The sequence below is a fragment of the Phaseolus vulgaris genome, chromosome 11, assembly GCF_051622355.1.
Source record: "Phaseolus vulgaris cultivar YP4 chromosome 11, ASM5162235v1, whole genome shotgun sequence".
NCBI lineage: Eukaryota > Viridiplantae > Streptophyta > Magnoliopsida > Fabales > Fabaceae > Phaseolus > Phaseolus vulgaris.
The window spans coordinates 10,670,284-10,687,309 of NC_143508.1; the positions used below are offsets into that span (position 1 = coordinate 10,670,284).

Genomic DNA, 17,026 nt, shown 5'->3' on the forward strand with positions numbered 1-17,026 from the left:
GCCTTCAACATCCTTCAAAGGGTTTGGATTCTTCAAAGCTTGAACACCACTTGGTTCAACAATATTATCCTCTCAACTTGCTTGAACTTCTTTAAAACTATTATTACAAGCTATGAAGCATAGACACGGACACAACATGGATACAGATACGAAGATACGGCTAAATTGAAAAATATAGAATACGAGACACGACATATATATATATACATATTGTTAAAATATATTAATGTACTTCCTAATCTGAAAAATTAAAAAATATATATATTTATAAAAAAATCTAACAAAAGATAAACATATTTAAATTATAATGTTTGAATTTTACATTTGTTCATCCTCATTGAAAAATACAACTTCTAATTCTGGTTCATCAAGAGATAAATTAACAATCTCAAGAATTTCATTTTCATCCAATGAAAAATCATCTCCTGCAATATTCCACAATTTAGTTTCCTCTTCTTTGTATTTTGAGGAATTTCTTGATAGAAGACGGAGATTACTATGGATAAATATTAGATCCTATGCCCTTTTAGGTGTCATCTTATTTCTTTTCAGAGAATGTATGAAAGAGTAGGTACTCCAATTTCTTTCACAACAAGAAGAAGAACATGGTTGTCCAAGTAGCTTAAGAGCTATCTTCTGAAGTGTTGGTGCATGAGTTCCAAGAACAATCCACCATGATTTTGCATCCATTTTACTTCTATCCCTTAAAGAGTCAGCATCATCAAAATCTTCTCTTCGACCTGAAAAGTTTGCAAACTCTATATTTACCTGTGTCCTTATGTTTGCATCATCAAAGTATCTCATAAAACATTTTTTTCTTTCCTGAGTAATTTCATGATCTTGATGTGGGGCAAGTCTTTTTGAATCTTCATCTAACCATTCACGATTATAATATCTACAAAATTAAAAACATATAAACATAAATCAATATAATATTATAAATTTATGATATTATAAATAATATGTACACAACAAAATATAATTATGAAATAATTTAACTATATAATGTATTACCTTGGATTTAAAGAATGAGCCAGACAATGAAGAAGTGTGCTACTCTTATCCAACGATCAATTAATATTAACTCCACTACATTGAAAAATGATGAATATTCAACTTTTGTCTTCCTTTCATGTTGGTATATGACTATTTTCACATTTTCAATCATTGAATCCCACATTCCATATACCAAGTGAAGAGATGCCATATCCGTATCTGTTTTTTAAGAACATCATAAATAGGGGCAGTAAAAGCAAGTATATAATCAACCTTCATCCACCAATTATCATTCAACAAAATTTCTTTCACAAATTGTGCACTATCCACATTATCCTTTTTGTAAAAAGACCATTCATCACTAATAACCATCTCTTGGAGTCCTTTTTTCAAACTTCTAAACCTTTTTGACATGACTATGGTTGAAGCAAATCTTATTGGAGCAACAGAGAGCAACTTCAATGAGTTGAAATTATTGAACATTGATAATCTCATAGAGTGTCCCATAATAAAGTTTTTAACAAAGGTAGCATCATCAACAATTTGTTAGATCTAAGAACATTGATGATAAATATCACTATTTTTATCAGTATTTTTTGCTGCACAAATATTTTCAATGCAAGATTCAATGTGTGAACTGCACAAGGAGTCCAATAAATTGAAGGAAATTCATATCCTATGAGCATACCCGCTGCCTTACATACAACTGCATTATCAGTTATTATTTGTACCACATTGTTGTGTCCAACCTCCATAATTACATCTCTCATGTGTTTAGCAATAAATTCTTTGTCCTTTATCTCACCAGATCCATCTACTGACTTTAAAAACATTGATCCCCACTCAGTGATAGCCATGAAATTTATGAGTGGTCTTCTTTGAGGATCACTCCACCCATCACTAACAATTGTTACACCTTTCTGATTCCACGAGTTTCGTATAGGTTGCAAAAGATTTTCTACATGACTTCTTTCCTTTGAAAGCAAAGGACCTCTCAATTTATTATATGTTGGCGGTACATATCCACTAAGATTAGAAGTATTGGTTGCATTAGAAAATGCACTTCTATAATAAGGACTTATTGCTAAATGAAACGGTAGTCCTGAAGAATAAAACATTCTTGCAATTTCACAATCAAGAGTATCTCTCATCTGAATATTGAAAGCAGCTTGTAAAAAACCTTTGAATTTTGGGTTAACATCACTCCTAGTCTGATTTCCTTCATCAGATACAGGTGGTAGAGAGACTTTTTTTTGTTTCAAACCCTCTATTTTCAATTTTGCTTCATTGTCTAATTTTTTTAACTCAACAAGTTTTGACGCGGTCACATACGGACAACTTCTAACTCCTGCTCCCGTAAGTTTTAATAAATGAGCTCTTACTCGAGTGTAAGATCCATTCAATATAAAATTACACAAACTACATTGGATCATATTATTTCCACCACCAGTTGTTTTTCTTAGCTTTGAAACATATCTCCACAAAGGTTTTGTTTCATCTTCTTGTTCGATAGCTTGATTAGGTATATTCATCTTAATTTCCTAACAAAAATAAATTAAATATAATAAATTTACTTAAATATAAAAATCAAATAAATTCATCTAATAGATATAATTTATGAATAAAAAACAAAACATGTAGTAAATTAAAAATTAATAGTAGTATAATATACTAGATTTTTTAAAATAAACATTCTAACCGGGTTAGAGATTGAGTCGTCCAAGGTGGTGAATCTCAGGTAGACCAATCTCTGTCTTGAGACTAATTTTCTTGTTGAGCTTTAGCGATGAAAATCGAGTGGAAGTTCACCTCTCCAATGCTCAAGAGAAAGAGTGTAAGATATATGATTAATAACTAAATGGATTGAGTATTAAGTAAGTCAGAAATACTCCTTCATTATTGTATTTATAGACTTGTGTTTATCATTAAGTGGTTATATTTACATAACCATAAATATTTATCATGAAGTGGTTATATCTACATAACCATAAATATTTATCATTAAGTGGTTATATTTACATAACCATAAATATTTATTATGAAGTGGTTATATTTAAATAACCATAAATATTTATCATTAAGTGATTATATTTACATAATCATAACTATATGATTATATTTAAATAAGCATAAATATTTATCATTAAGTGGTTATATTGACATAACCATAAATAATTATCACGAAGTGATTATATCTACATAACCATAAATACTTATCATTAAGTGGTTATATTTACATAATCATAATTAAGTCATTATATTTAAATAAACATAAATATTTATCATTAATTAAGTAATTATATTTACATTATCATAAAAATATTTATCATAATAACTATCAAAACATTTATCATTAATGGATTATATTTACATAATCATACAAATATTTTTTTTTTAAGTGTTTATATTTATATAATCATAAAAATATTTATCATTAAGTATAATCATAAAAATAATTATTTGATTATATTTATATTAACATATAAATATTTATCAATAAGTAGTAATTAATAACTAGTTATATTTATTTAGAGTTATTTAAAGTATTATAATTAAATATAAAATATTGTGATTTAAAATATTTTATTTCTTTTGAAGTTAAAATTTAATCTTATAATATTAATATTTAATAAAAATATTATTGTTTAAAAATTAATTTAAATTATAAAATGTAATTTAATGGCAAGCCCCAAAGCAAGTACCGTGTGATTGTCACTCTTGAAATAAATAAAGGAAAAGCAGGCACATGTCAGTAATAAATTAATGAATCTCAGTTTTCCTTTAAAAAAAAAAGAAATCCTAACGCTTCATCTTCTTCTTTCTTTCATCAGAACTTCACAGTCATCTTCGTCACTCCTTCATCTTCTCCGTTCTCCTCCACATCCTCCACGCATTTAAAAGTATCCACTGCGTGTCCACAATCTAGGTTGTGTCCAGCCCAACTCACTACATTCTGTTGAAGATGGTTGTTGCCCTTTCAAGACATGTGTTTGATGAAGTCATTTGTGTACATGTATAGTTGTATTTGCTTTAAGAATGTCTTAGGTATAAGTTAGAGGTTGTTTAAGATTAGACTTTTTGTTGGGTAACTCGCCTCTTAACCCCTGACCATGTGATAAGAGTAAGCACAAATTTTCTGAAACTGTTTTTCACATGTTTTGCAAAAACACCTTTACTGCATAAAAATAAATATGTTCTTTTCTAAATAAACAGATTCTTTTTTAAACTGATGCATTGACTAAGTCTTTCGAAAATCAGGTTTTGTGCATCAAGTATTTTGACTAAGTCTTCTCTCTTTCAAAACGATTGTGTTTCAATAGTCAAGTTTTTTCTGTTATCGTTTTGAAAAATAAATCTGTTCATCTGTAAATGAATGGATTCTTTTTAGTCTGGTGCCATGTGTATCTTAAAAGCTTTTTTCGTTTTATCCTTGCACCAGAATGGTTGACTGAGTCTCCTTCAAATAACAAATTCTCTAACTGCTTTTGAAAATAAATATGTTCATTTTATTTCAATCTGTTCTTTTTATAACAGCTTTAACTGTTTTTTGAAAAATTGTTATAAGTTGTTTTTATATAAAAAGAAAACTTGTTCCTACGTTTAAAAAAGAATCATACATTTGAGAAAACAAGTTTTACATCAGAGAATTAAGGATTTACAGAGAATTGGCATGTGTTCTTGAAAGATTTCAAAAATCAAAAGTGTGCTTGTTCTTGTTTGGTTCTAAGGCTTGGTGAGAGGTGTTGCTACTGTGTGAGCAATCTGTTCTACTGGTCTAAGGCAGATTTATGCATCCTCTATCAGGTGTATTCGTTTCATTTTTCAAATTCTTGTAAAAGTGTGATTGTAAACTCTTCTTGATAGGGTTTCTTGAAGAGTGTGTGTGCTGAAATAGTGCTTTTCAGCAAGTGTGTCAAGTTTCTTGTAGGGTTCAAGAACAGTGGTTGTGTAAGTGTGTTTGGTACATTTTGTTTAGTGGATTTCACCATGGATTAGGTGAGACTGGATGTAGCTCATTTGAGTGAACCAGTATAACTGTTGTGTGTTCATTTCTCTTCATCCATGCACTTGAATTCTTGTTTATCTGTTAATCTGCCAGAAATTGAATATGTTCAATTAAAAATAAATTTGTTCTTTCTGGGCTTGTTCATACAGTTCTTATTTTCTGGAAAATCAGTTTGGTTCTGTGAAGAAGATATATGATCTGTTAAATACAACTGGAACAGGTTGATTGTGATAGGTTACCCAATTGATTGTCAAGCTAATAATTGAACCTTAATCACTTGCTTAAAAATTGAAGGTCACTGTTTTTGCTGTTCACAGTTTTCTCTTTAAAATCAGTGTGTGTGGCTTGCAAATTAATCTGTATAATCTCAAGATTAACTTGGTTGATCTAAACGTTTTCAAACATAAACAGTGTCAAAATAAATCTGTTCACCCCCCTCTTGAACTTTGACACTATTGAACCCAACAATTGGTATCAAGAGCTAGGACTTGTATTTTAATCAAGTTTGTTTGCAATAATGTATGAGTTTAAAGTGCTTTTTGCTGAGGGATCTTCTGTTAGTAGACCACCTATGTTCAATGGAATGAATTATGCCTTTTGGAAAATTAGAATGAAAATTTTTATGGAATCTATTGACTCGTTTATTTGGGAGGCTGTGGTCCATGGACCCTACCTGCCAATGCAGGTTGTCAAGGATGAAGAAGTGGTAAAGCCAAGATCTGAATGGAATGAGACCGAAAGGAAGAAGGCTCAATATGATCTAGTGGCCAAGAACATCATAACCTTCTCATTAACAATAGATGAGTTCTTCAGGATATCCCAATGTAGTTCAACTAAGGAGATGTGGGAGGTCTTGGAAGTCACTCACGAGGGTACTAAAGATGTGAAGAGGTCAAGAAAACATTCTCTCATCCAAGAATATGAATTGTTTAGAATGCAACCCGAGGAGAGCATTGTTGATGTGCAAAAAAGGTTCACTCATATTGTGAATCACCTTACTGGTTTGGGAAAGGAATTTGACAGAGAGGAACTCAACATAAAAGTGATGAAGTGCCTCGACAGAAGCTGGCAACCCAAGGTGACAGTCATATCAGAAAGTCGTGATCTATCAAAGATGTCAACTGCTGCACTCTTTGGGAAATTAATGGAGCATGAGCTGGAGCTCAAGAGACTCAAAGAGCAGGAAACAGTGGAAAGAAAACCCAAAGGACTTGCACTGAAAGCAAGTGAACAGAATGAGATCAGTGAGGAAAAAGAAGATGTTGAACATGATGATACAATCAGCCTACTTACAAAGAGATTCAGCAGATTCCTGAAGAAGAAAAGCAGAGATAGGAACCAGCAGAAAAAGAAGATATCCTAAACCTAATGACTCAAATTCCTCTAACTATACTTGCTTTGGCTGTGGCAAAACAGGGCACATCAAAATGGATTGTCCAAACAATCAATCAAAGGACAAATCTGCCAACAAAAAGGTTGAAAGGAGCAAGAGGAGAAGAGCTTACATTTCATGGGAAGAGAATGAAGTATCTTCAACCAGCAGCTCTTCAACTGAAAGTGAGGAAAACAATCTGTGCTTCATGGTGAAAGATGAAGGGTCAATCTCTGATTCAAAAGGCAGCAAGAAAAATCAATGGTACTTGGACAGTGGTTGTTCCAAACATATGATTGGAGATCTTACAAAATTCACTAGCTTGAAGCTCAAAGGAGAGGGACATGTAACCTATGGTGATAATAACCGAGGAAGATTTTGGGGCAGAGGCACTGTTGGAACAGGGAATTCAACCACTATTGAGAATGTGCTTTATGTAGAAGGACTCAAGCATAGCCTTCTCAGCATCAGTCAACTTTGTGACAAAGGATACAAGGTGAACTTCAAGTCAAAAGGCTGCACAATCTCAAGTGATTCCTCTGGTAAGGTGTGTTTTACTGGTAAGAGAGTGAATAACATATACATCTTGGATATCATGGAAACTATCTCTTCAAATGAGTGTTTACTGTCTAGAAGTGACGAGTCTTGGCTGTGGCACAGGAGGCTAGCTCACATACACACTAATTACTTAGATAAACTGAAATCTAAAGATGTTTCTAGTTTACCTAACATTAAATTTCAGGATAACAGGCTCTGTGATGCTTGTGTGAAAGGTAAACAAATCAGATCCTCTTTCAATTCAAAAGATATTGTTTCTACAAAAAAAATCCATTGGATGTATTGCATATGAACTTATTTGGACCCTCTAGAGTTGCTAGCTTGGCTGAAAATTTGTATGCTTTAGTTGTTGTGGATGACTACTCTAGATTTACATGGACTTTGTTTCTTGCACATAAAAATGATGCTTACAATGCTTTTAAGAAATTAGCAAAGGTTCTGCAGAATGAAAATGGTTGCTGCATAAAATCAATTCGAAGTGATCATGGGGGAGAGTTTCAGAATGCTAGATTTGAGAGGTTATGTGAGAAGCATGGGATATCACATACCTTTTCAGCCCCTAAGACTCCCCAACAAAACGGTGTAGTTGAAAGGAAAAACAGATCATTAGAAGAACTAGCTAGAACCATGTTAAATGAATCTAAGCTTCCTAAGTATTTTTGGGCAGATGCAGTTTATACTGCAACTTATGTGTTAAATAGAACCTTAATTAGACCCATCCTTAAGAAAACTCCATATGAATTGTATAAGGGCAGGAATCCCAGTGTGAGCCACCTTAGAGTGTTTGGGCGTAAATGCTTTGTATTGAATAATGGCAAAGAGAATTCAGGTAAGTTTGATGCTAAATCCGATGAAGGTGTGCACATTGGTTATGCTTTGAATGGTCATGCATATAGAGTCTTCAATAAAAGATTGCTCATAGTAGAAGAATCAATGCATGTTGTATTTGATGAAGCAGATCATAGCATATCTAAAACTGTTGTTGATGACTTTGACTGTAATGAATTTAAATTTGTTTTAAATCAAAATGAATTGATTCATATTGATACTGCTGATACACATGCTATGCAAGAACCTATTGTTTCTGCAGGTTTGCCAAAAGAATGGAAAACCCCGAGAGACCTAACCATTGATAATGTCATTGGGAACATTGAGAAAGGAGTGTCAACTAGAAAATCCTTGAATAACTTCTGTGAAACAATGGCCTTTGTATCTCAAGTGGAACCCAAAAATCTGAATGAAGCCCTCAAGGACAGCAACTGGATTCTGGCCATGCAAGAGGAACTGAATCAATTTGCTCTTAATGAGGTCTGAACTCTTGTTCCTAGAATACCTGAGATGAATATAATTGGAACAAAATGGGTATTCAAAAACAAGATGGATGAGCATGGGGTGATTACCAGAAATAAGGCTAGGCTAGTGGCTAAATGGTATAATCAAGAAGAAGGAATAGACTATGATGAGACATATGCACCGGTGGCTCGGCTAGAAGTTGTTAGATTGTTGCTTGCCTTCTCCTGCATCAAAGGGTTCAACCTATTCCAAATGGATGTGAAGAGTGCCTTCTTGAATGGTTATATAAATGAATAGGTATTTGTTTCACAACCACCAGGTTTTGAAGACCATCAACATCCAGGACATGTGTTCAAACTCAAAAAGGCTTTCTATGGGCTTAAGCAAGCTCCTAGGCAATGGTATGAGAGGCTAAGTGATTTCCTCACCTCACAAGGTTATGACAGAGGCACATCAGATAAGACCTTGTTCATCAAGAAGAAAGGGCATGACAAAATTCTAGTACAAGTATATGTGGATGACATCATTTTTGGATCAAACAATGGAGTGTGAAACTTTTGTGGAAATCATGAAGAGTGAGTTTGAAATGTCAATGATGGGTGAGTTGAACTATTTTCTAGGCTTGCAGGTCAAACAACTTAAGGATGGCATTTTCTTGAATCAAGCCAAGTATTGCAAGGATCTGTTGAGAAAATTTGAAATGGACAAGTGCAAATCAATCAGCACACCCTTCTCAACTAGCTGCCACTTGGATCATGATGAAGCTGGAATTCCTGTTGATGAAACCAAATACAGAGGACTCATAGGATCTCTACTGTATCTCACTGCCAGCAGGCCTGACATAATGTTTGCAGTATGCATGTGTGCTCGGTTTCAATTTGCTCCTAAAGAATCACACTACAATGTTGCCAAAAGGATTTTGAAATATTTGCAAGGAACTAAAGAAGTTGGCTTGTGGTATCCAGGTAACATTTCATTAAGTTTGACTGGATATTCTGATTCAGACTTTATAGGTTGCAAAATTGATAGGAAAAGCACCAGTGGTACCTGTCACTTGTTTGGATCAAGCTTGATCTCATGGCAATGCTAAAAACAGGCATGTGTTGCTCTCTCCACTGCTGAAGCAGAGTACATTGCAGCAGGGAGTTGTTGTGCTCAAACCATATAGCTAAGACAACAATTGAATGACTTTGGTATCTTACTTAACCATATACCTCTGTTGTGTGATAACACAAGTGCAATCAACTTAACCAAAAATCCTGTCATGCATTCAAGAACAAAGCACATTGAAATTAGGCATCACTTTCTAAGGGAACACATATCTAATGGAACATGTGAGATTAAGTTCATTGGTACAGATTTACAACTTGCAGATTTGTTCACAAAACCATTGGCTAAGGATAGGTTTAATTTTCTGCTAAATGAATTGGGAATTATAAATGTTAATTGTACCTCGCAGTGAAAAATTAAATCTGTTTATTTGCAATTAAATGTGTTTATTTTTGGTATTGATATGCCTTGATGACCAGGAAAGAGAAATTATGATCTTTGACTAATTGACTGACTTTGTGGGTATTAACCACTGTACCTTTGACGGTTTTGGTCATGGTTATGTAACCGATTTGATGGTTTGGGTGCTCAATTAAGGTGTGATATGTGTGCATCGTGACCCCAAATATTTGCTGCATTTTTCAAAGATTCTCTGCACAATTTCAGAGCATAAAATCTTCATGCATATCCCTTCATAACTGCTCCATCAAATCATTCATTTTGCAATATAAATTTGTGTAAAAATTTGCTACCCACATTGGTTGTCCATTTTCGGTTCTCATCATTTGAAACACAAGAAAATTCTGGTTCAACCATGGCTTCTTCTTCAAGACAGAAAAAGAAAAATCAGGAAAAGCAAAGCACCTTTCAAGGCGTGCTGGAAGGCTGGTTCGCTGGAGATGAAGAGGGTATCAATGCCTACATTCACGAAATGAGCAGAAAACAGATTAACATACCCAAGGTATTTCAACTGGCTGAAATCAGAGAAATTGGCTGAAACAAGGTCTGCATTGAAGCACCAGAAATTGAAAAAGCTGCTGGAATTAACTGGTAATGTGTATCCTGATTTAGTCAAAGTGTTTTACACAAATCTAACCTTGGATGGAAAGAACATTGTATCCTATGTGAAAGGAATCAAAATGAAGGTCACCAGTGATGTTTGGAATTCAGTGGCTGGAATCAAATATTATGGTCTAAAGGTTGGAAAAGGGAACACAAGTGGGATTCAGGAGTTCAACAAACTTCAGTATTACAGAAATTGTATGAGGACCCCTACCCAGAGCATAAGCAGATTCCATGCAGGTCATTTGAACCTAACACCACGTCTTATTGCCTACATTATAGCATGGCAACTCATCCCAAGAGGTACAAATCATGTTGTTTTACATGAAGAGGATTTAATCCTTCTATACTGCATCATGAATCTGATCAAGGTTAATTGGGTGTATATCATCAATGAGCATATGTTGAAATCCAAAAGATTAAGTGATTATCGCTTTCCTTATGCTATACTTGTTTCAAAATTGATTGACCACTTTGGCATTGACACTTCAAATGAGCGAAATGAAACCATCAAAGTTGTAAGTGAGATTGATAACTCAACTCTCACAAAAATGGGGTTTCATAAAGTGGAGGACAGCTGGGTGTTTCTCAAAGGTAAGGATCCTCAAGAAGAACATGGAGCCTCAAACCTCAACAATGAAGATGGAGATGAGGCTGTTCCCATGGAAGATGACACGGTTCAAGCTGCAGAACACTCATGTTATGTTATCCATCACTCCTGCGGGCAAGAGCCATCTATTGGTCATGCTGGAAGTCAAAGGACAAGCTCTCCATCTGTAGAAATCAGAGGAGATTCACCTGCTCCCCAATCAGTGCATGAAGAAGCTGCTGCAACTCATCAGAATGTTATTGTTGCCTATCAAACCCCATAGTACAAAGGTGAACCATTATCTATGTTTGAAAGGCAGGTTCTGTATCGCCTTGATACCATGACAACAGAATAGAGAGCATATTTTGAGACCACTCAAGCAAGGTTTCAGCACCTTAATGATCAAATTGAAGGAGTTCAGTTGCAGCTTGCAGAGTTATATTACAAAGATTAGAAGTATCTTTCTTTCCATGCTTTCTTTCATCAGTTTATATTTCTGCAATGTTGAACAATTTGTATTTGTTTCTGGACTGTTATGGTTGTGTTTCTGTTTTATCTTTCTCTATGCTTAAATGTTGTTTGATGAATCCAAAGGGGGAGAAAAATAGCTCACCATGCTAGGTGAAGCTAACTGAAACAGGAAGTTACATTCTGTACCTTAAAACTAATTCACATGTTATGCAATGTTTCAATTTTCTGGTTTAGTATTTGGTGCAGTACAGGTTCTTAAAGCAACAGAGCTATGGGGATTTGTCTCCATCAAACAGGGGGAGATTGTTGAGGATGGTTGTTGCCCCTTCAAGACATGTGTTTGATGAAGTCATTTGTGTACATTTCATGTATAGTTGTATTTGCTTTAAGAATGTCTTAGGTATAAGTTAGAGGTTGTTTAAGATTAGGCTTTTTGCTGGGTAACTCACCTCTTAACCCCTGACCATGTGATAAGAGTAAGCACAAATTTTCTGAAACTGTTTTTCACATGTTTTGCAAAAACACCTTTACTGCATAAAAATAAATATGTTCTTTTCTAAATAAACAGATTCTTTTTTAAACTGATGCATTGACTAAGTCTTTCGAAAATCAGGTTTTGTGCATCAAGTATTTTGACTAAGTCTTCTCTCTTTCAAAACGATTGTGTTTCAATAGTCAAGTTTTTTCTGTTATCGTTTTGAAAAATAAATCTGTTCATCTGTAAATGAATGGATTCTTTTTAGTCTGGTGCCATGTGTATCTTAAAAGCTTTTTTCGTTTTATCCTTGCACCAGAATGGTTGACTGAGTCTCCTTCAAATAACAAATTCTCTAACTGCTTTTGAAAATAAATATGTTCATTTTATTTCAATCTGTTCTTTTTATAACAGCTTTAACTGTTTTTTGAAAAATTGTTATAAGTTGTTTTTATATAAAAAGAAAACTTGTTCCTACGTTTAAAAAAGAATCATACATTTGAGAAAACTCTTCAGTGTTCTTGAAAGATTTCAAAAATCAAAAGTGTGCTTGTTCTTGTTTGGTTCTAAGGCTTGGTGAGAGGTGTTGCTACTGTGTGAGCAATCTGTTCTACTAGTCTAAGGCAGATTTATGCATCCTCTATCAGGTGTATTCGTTTCATTTTTCAAATTCTTGTAAAAGTGTGATTGTAAACTCTTCTTGATAGGGTTTCTTGAAGAGTGTGTGTGCTGAAATAGTGCTTTTCAGCAAGTGTGTCAAGTTTCTTGTAGGGTTCAAGAACAGTGGTTGTGTAAGTGTGTTTGGTACATTTTGTTTAGTGGATTTCACCATGAATTAGGTGAGACTGGATGTAGCTCATTTGAGTGAACCAGTATAACTGTTGTGTGTTCATTTCTCTTCATCCATGCACTTGAATTCTTGTTTATCTGTTAATCTGCCAGAAATTGAATATGTTCAATTAAAAATAAATTTGTTCTTTCTGGGCTTGTTCATACAGTTCTTATTTTCTGGAAAATCAGTTTGGTTCTGTGAAGAAGATATATGATCTGTTAAATACAACTGGAACAGGTTGATTGTGATAGGTTACCCAATTGATTGTTAAGCTAATAATTGAACCTTAATCACTTGCTTAAAAATTGAAGGTCACTGTTTTTGTTGTTCACAGTTTTCTCTTTAAAATCAGTGTGTGTGGCTTGCAAATTAATCTGTATAATCTCAAGATTAACTTGGTTGATCTAAACGTTTTCAAACATAAACAGTGTCAAAATAAATCTGTTCATTGCCAAATAAATCGATTTATTTTCTGTGTACTGTGATAAAAATTGATTCTACGCTAAACTTTTAAAAGGTCAATTCACCCCCCCCCCCCTCTTGAACTTTGACACTATTGAACCCAACACATTCGACACGGTGTCGACCTCGTGTCGGCCAGGTATCCGTGTCCAATACGTGTCTGACATGCGAAAGCGGTCGTGTCGGAGCTTCATAGGTTACTAGTATAACTTATATAATTTTAAAATTTGCTTATAATTTATCATTTTTGTAATTTATATAAGAAATTACAGTTACAAGAAATCACATGATTTTATAAAATTCTTCTGCGCACATGATTTTGTAAAGAAAAATTATGGTTGAACAACTCCAAATGAGGGGCATACAACCACCCACGTGGCTAAAATAGTAATATTTTAATTGTGTTTTGGGTCTCGAGAATGTAGTGTAATATTTTGAAAAGATTTAAAATTAGGGTGCTTAGGTTACATTGTGAATTTAGATTAAAAGAATTTGTGGTTATAAATTTTTAATTAGGGTTTTCCGTTCTTCTCCACTTCTCCACCTTCATTGCCTCTTTTACTCTCGCATCAGTTCCACTTCTCCTTGAGCTTCTATTCCAATGTCTCCTCTAACATCTATTCAAGGGTTTGTCTGTCCTCCAACTTCTCTTCCAGCGTTTATCGTTCATCGTCGTTCTCGTGGGTGTTTGCAAGGGGAGACCTGACATCTCTTTTCACGATAATTGGGTTGTGCAAGATGAATTTATTAGAATTAGAATATACAAAGAACTACATTTGTGATCATATGTGTCTGCGCTATTTTCTTTTTTTTCTAAAGTATCACTTGATTTTTGTGGAATATATTGTTAAAACTATTTATTTTCGCGTACTTAGTTTGTGTATGCACGTATGTATGTTTTTTTTTATATGTTTTCTCCAAGAAAAGCCTTTTTTGAAGTTATGATATTGTGAATTCAGTCATTGTTGAGTATATAGACAAAGAGAGAGGTCACTACATATTGATATTGTAGATAGATAATCATGTGACTTTCTCCAAGATTGACAATGATATTACAAAAATTTGGCTTCATGTTCAACTAAACTAACTTCAAATTTCAAAAAATATGTCAGCTCAACTACATAAATGAAAGTCAATTAAGCCCATAAATGAAAAACACTTCAAACAATCCAAGCAATTTACAATTGCCAAATACATATGTTAAATTTTGGAAACCACATCACACCCAATCAAATAAACATGTACCATTCTTACCAACTATTTGGTAATAAACATACTTAAGTACTAAACACCTCATGTACGAGCCCTTACAATTATGACTAAGAATTTTATTTTATTTTCTTGCATAGGTAGTCCATGGTGTTTTCATGATAGTTGACACATGTTTCCTTGTTTCGTGCTTAACTCGGGTGAAGATGATACTTTTTTTCTTTTCCCCCGTCGTGCTCTTCGGATACGCCTTTATCATTAACATAAGGCCTCTACAGATGTTCGTCATCTACTCTAGAAGGACTATCATGCAAACAAGATTTTTCCCTTACAACTAACCATTCTTGTAACTCTTTCACATCCTTCTTCAGACTGTTGATGACAACCTTTTACTCCTTCGCTTTGCCAAGCAAATCAACGACTTTTACCAAGCTCCTTTTTTTTTTACATGTCGGTTGTAAATCCATGTCCAACTCCCTTAAATGCTTCTTTAACGAATTCATTTTGCAACTCTTCATTGGACTCAAATAAGTTAACAATAACTTGTTCATGCACACAACAAATACCAACATAATTGAAAAAAAAATAACTATTCTACATTTAATACAAATTTCAATGTACTGGAGAAACCACATATCTGTTGCAGCCTAGAAGCAATTTCAATGTCACGGAGCCTAACATCCATCCAATGTATAATAAGAGGATATCTATTCCCACTCCTCGACACCTAGCGCTTGTAAGAGAATAATTGTTCAAGAGCCCATATCTACACAATTCATGTCATAAATTCATGTCAGTAACCACAAAATGGATGGGAAATCATTACATATACCAACTAAACATTTTAAATTACCTGCATCAAGTATACACAATCACCAACATGGATATATGTCACATTACTTTTCCTCCTCATACACATCGAAGCAATACACAAATTATACTAAATATTTAATTTATTTAATACAAAAAATCTCTAAAAACAACCCATCACTTATCCAAATTTTATATCTTTGTATCTTATATTATTTTATATTCAAATTTGAATGTTGATGGAGTTTTGGAGAAATACATTTGATGTTTCCAATTCACCTGTTCCTATGACATTTGGTGGACGAAGGTAAATGCAGGGGAGTTTCAGAAAATCTTAAAATGAAGATTTTTTATGGTTCCATGTTTGAATATTTAAAATTATATAAATAATGTTATTTGAATTCAGTCAATCAAATATATTCAAATAAGTAATCACTGTTTATGGGTAATTTAAAATTTCTCGTATTATTTTTTTTTTCTCAAAAGAGTGCAGTGATAATTAAACACTTAAAATAATTTTATTATAACTTAAATTATTCATTAGAAACTGAAAAGATAATTGATATATTAAAATATGTATTTGTGTATTATGTTATGTTTTATTTGGTTTAATGGGAACAGTACTTTTTATATGACTCATGCAAAGCATGTTCTCTAAACAGGCATACAAGGTCCGTGAAGTTTTTCTTGACCAAGATCATGGTGATAAAATAGTAATTTTTTTAATATTAAAAAATAGTAGTTTTCTATTTATATAAAATGTTATTTATTTTTTAATTTATAGTATATGTTTAATATTTAAAGAAATTATTTGAAGTTCTGTTTTTTTTTTTAATTTGTTGTTGTGTTTATATTAATATATTTCTGTGTATAGTTATTATGTTTATGAATTATAATTTATTTGATTATAATTTTTTATGAACTTTTTTTATTGTTAATTACGTTATATTTTTGTTGTTGTAGTATTTTTTATTTTCATTACTACAGGATTTTTAATATTAAAAAATATTTTTTTTATTTATATAAGATCTTATTTATTTTCCAATTTTATAGCAAATAAAATTTTAAAGAAATTACTTGAAGTTCTATTTTTATTTAATTTGTTGAATACATATTTTTTTTAATTATACTTTTTATATTATACATATTTACATTTAACATTTTTTTTCTAATTATAATTTTTAAATTTTCGTGAAAATTGTTCATTTTTAAATAAAAACAACTCATTTTATTATTACTTTTTTTTAATAGACAAGGGTAAATTTGTAAAGTAACATTTTACACCTTTAAAAAAAATTAAAATTTCCTCACACATTCACCCTAACATACTTTAATCCAAACACCCTCACTTTTTTCACACTTTCCTCTCACATCCTTATACATTCACTCCTTCAAATCCCCACACCCCCTCCACAATCCAAACAGAGCTTAAGTCTAACTCAATCTTATAAAACTAGCTCATAAGATTTGCATTCACTTATATACTATGAAATGTCATAATATATTCTAATAATGATTAAGGAACCTCTAATGAAACTAAATTATTATTTGATAGATATCTTTATGTTTAATTTGGAGAAAGATTCACCGAATTAAAAAAAAGTAGATTTTGTGTGCAAATTAAAATTTAATGACGTTAATAATGCTAAAATGTTTATTTAATAAAGTGTAGAATTTACTATGATTGTGTTAAAGATCAGTTTGCGTGAATTGCTAGTGATTAATTAATTAGGTTGGACTACAATGTATCTTTTTCTTTTCTGAATTGACATCGAACCTTTTCTTTTTATTCTTAAACCACTGTACTATAAATCGCTTTATTCTGATTTGCTATAACCACA

At 32.7% G+C, this 17,026-nt stretch overlaps 1 pseudogene; it reads right to left on the reverse strand.

The window, feature by feature from the left end:
• Positions 1-318: 318 nt before the first annotated feature.
• Positions 319-2,528, reverse strand: LOC137834063 (uncharacterized; annotated as a pseudogene).
• Positions 2,529-17,026: the final 14,498 nt, after the last annotated feature.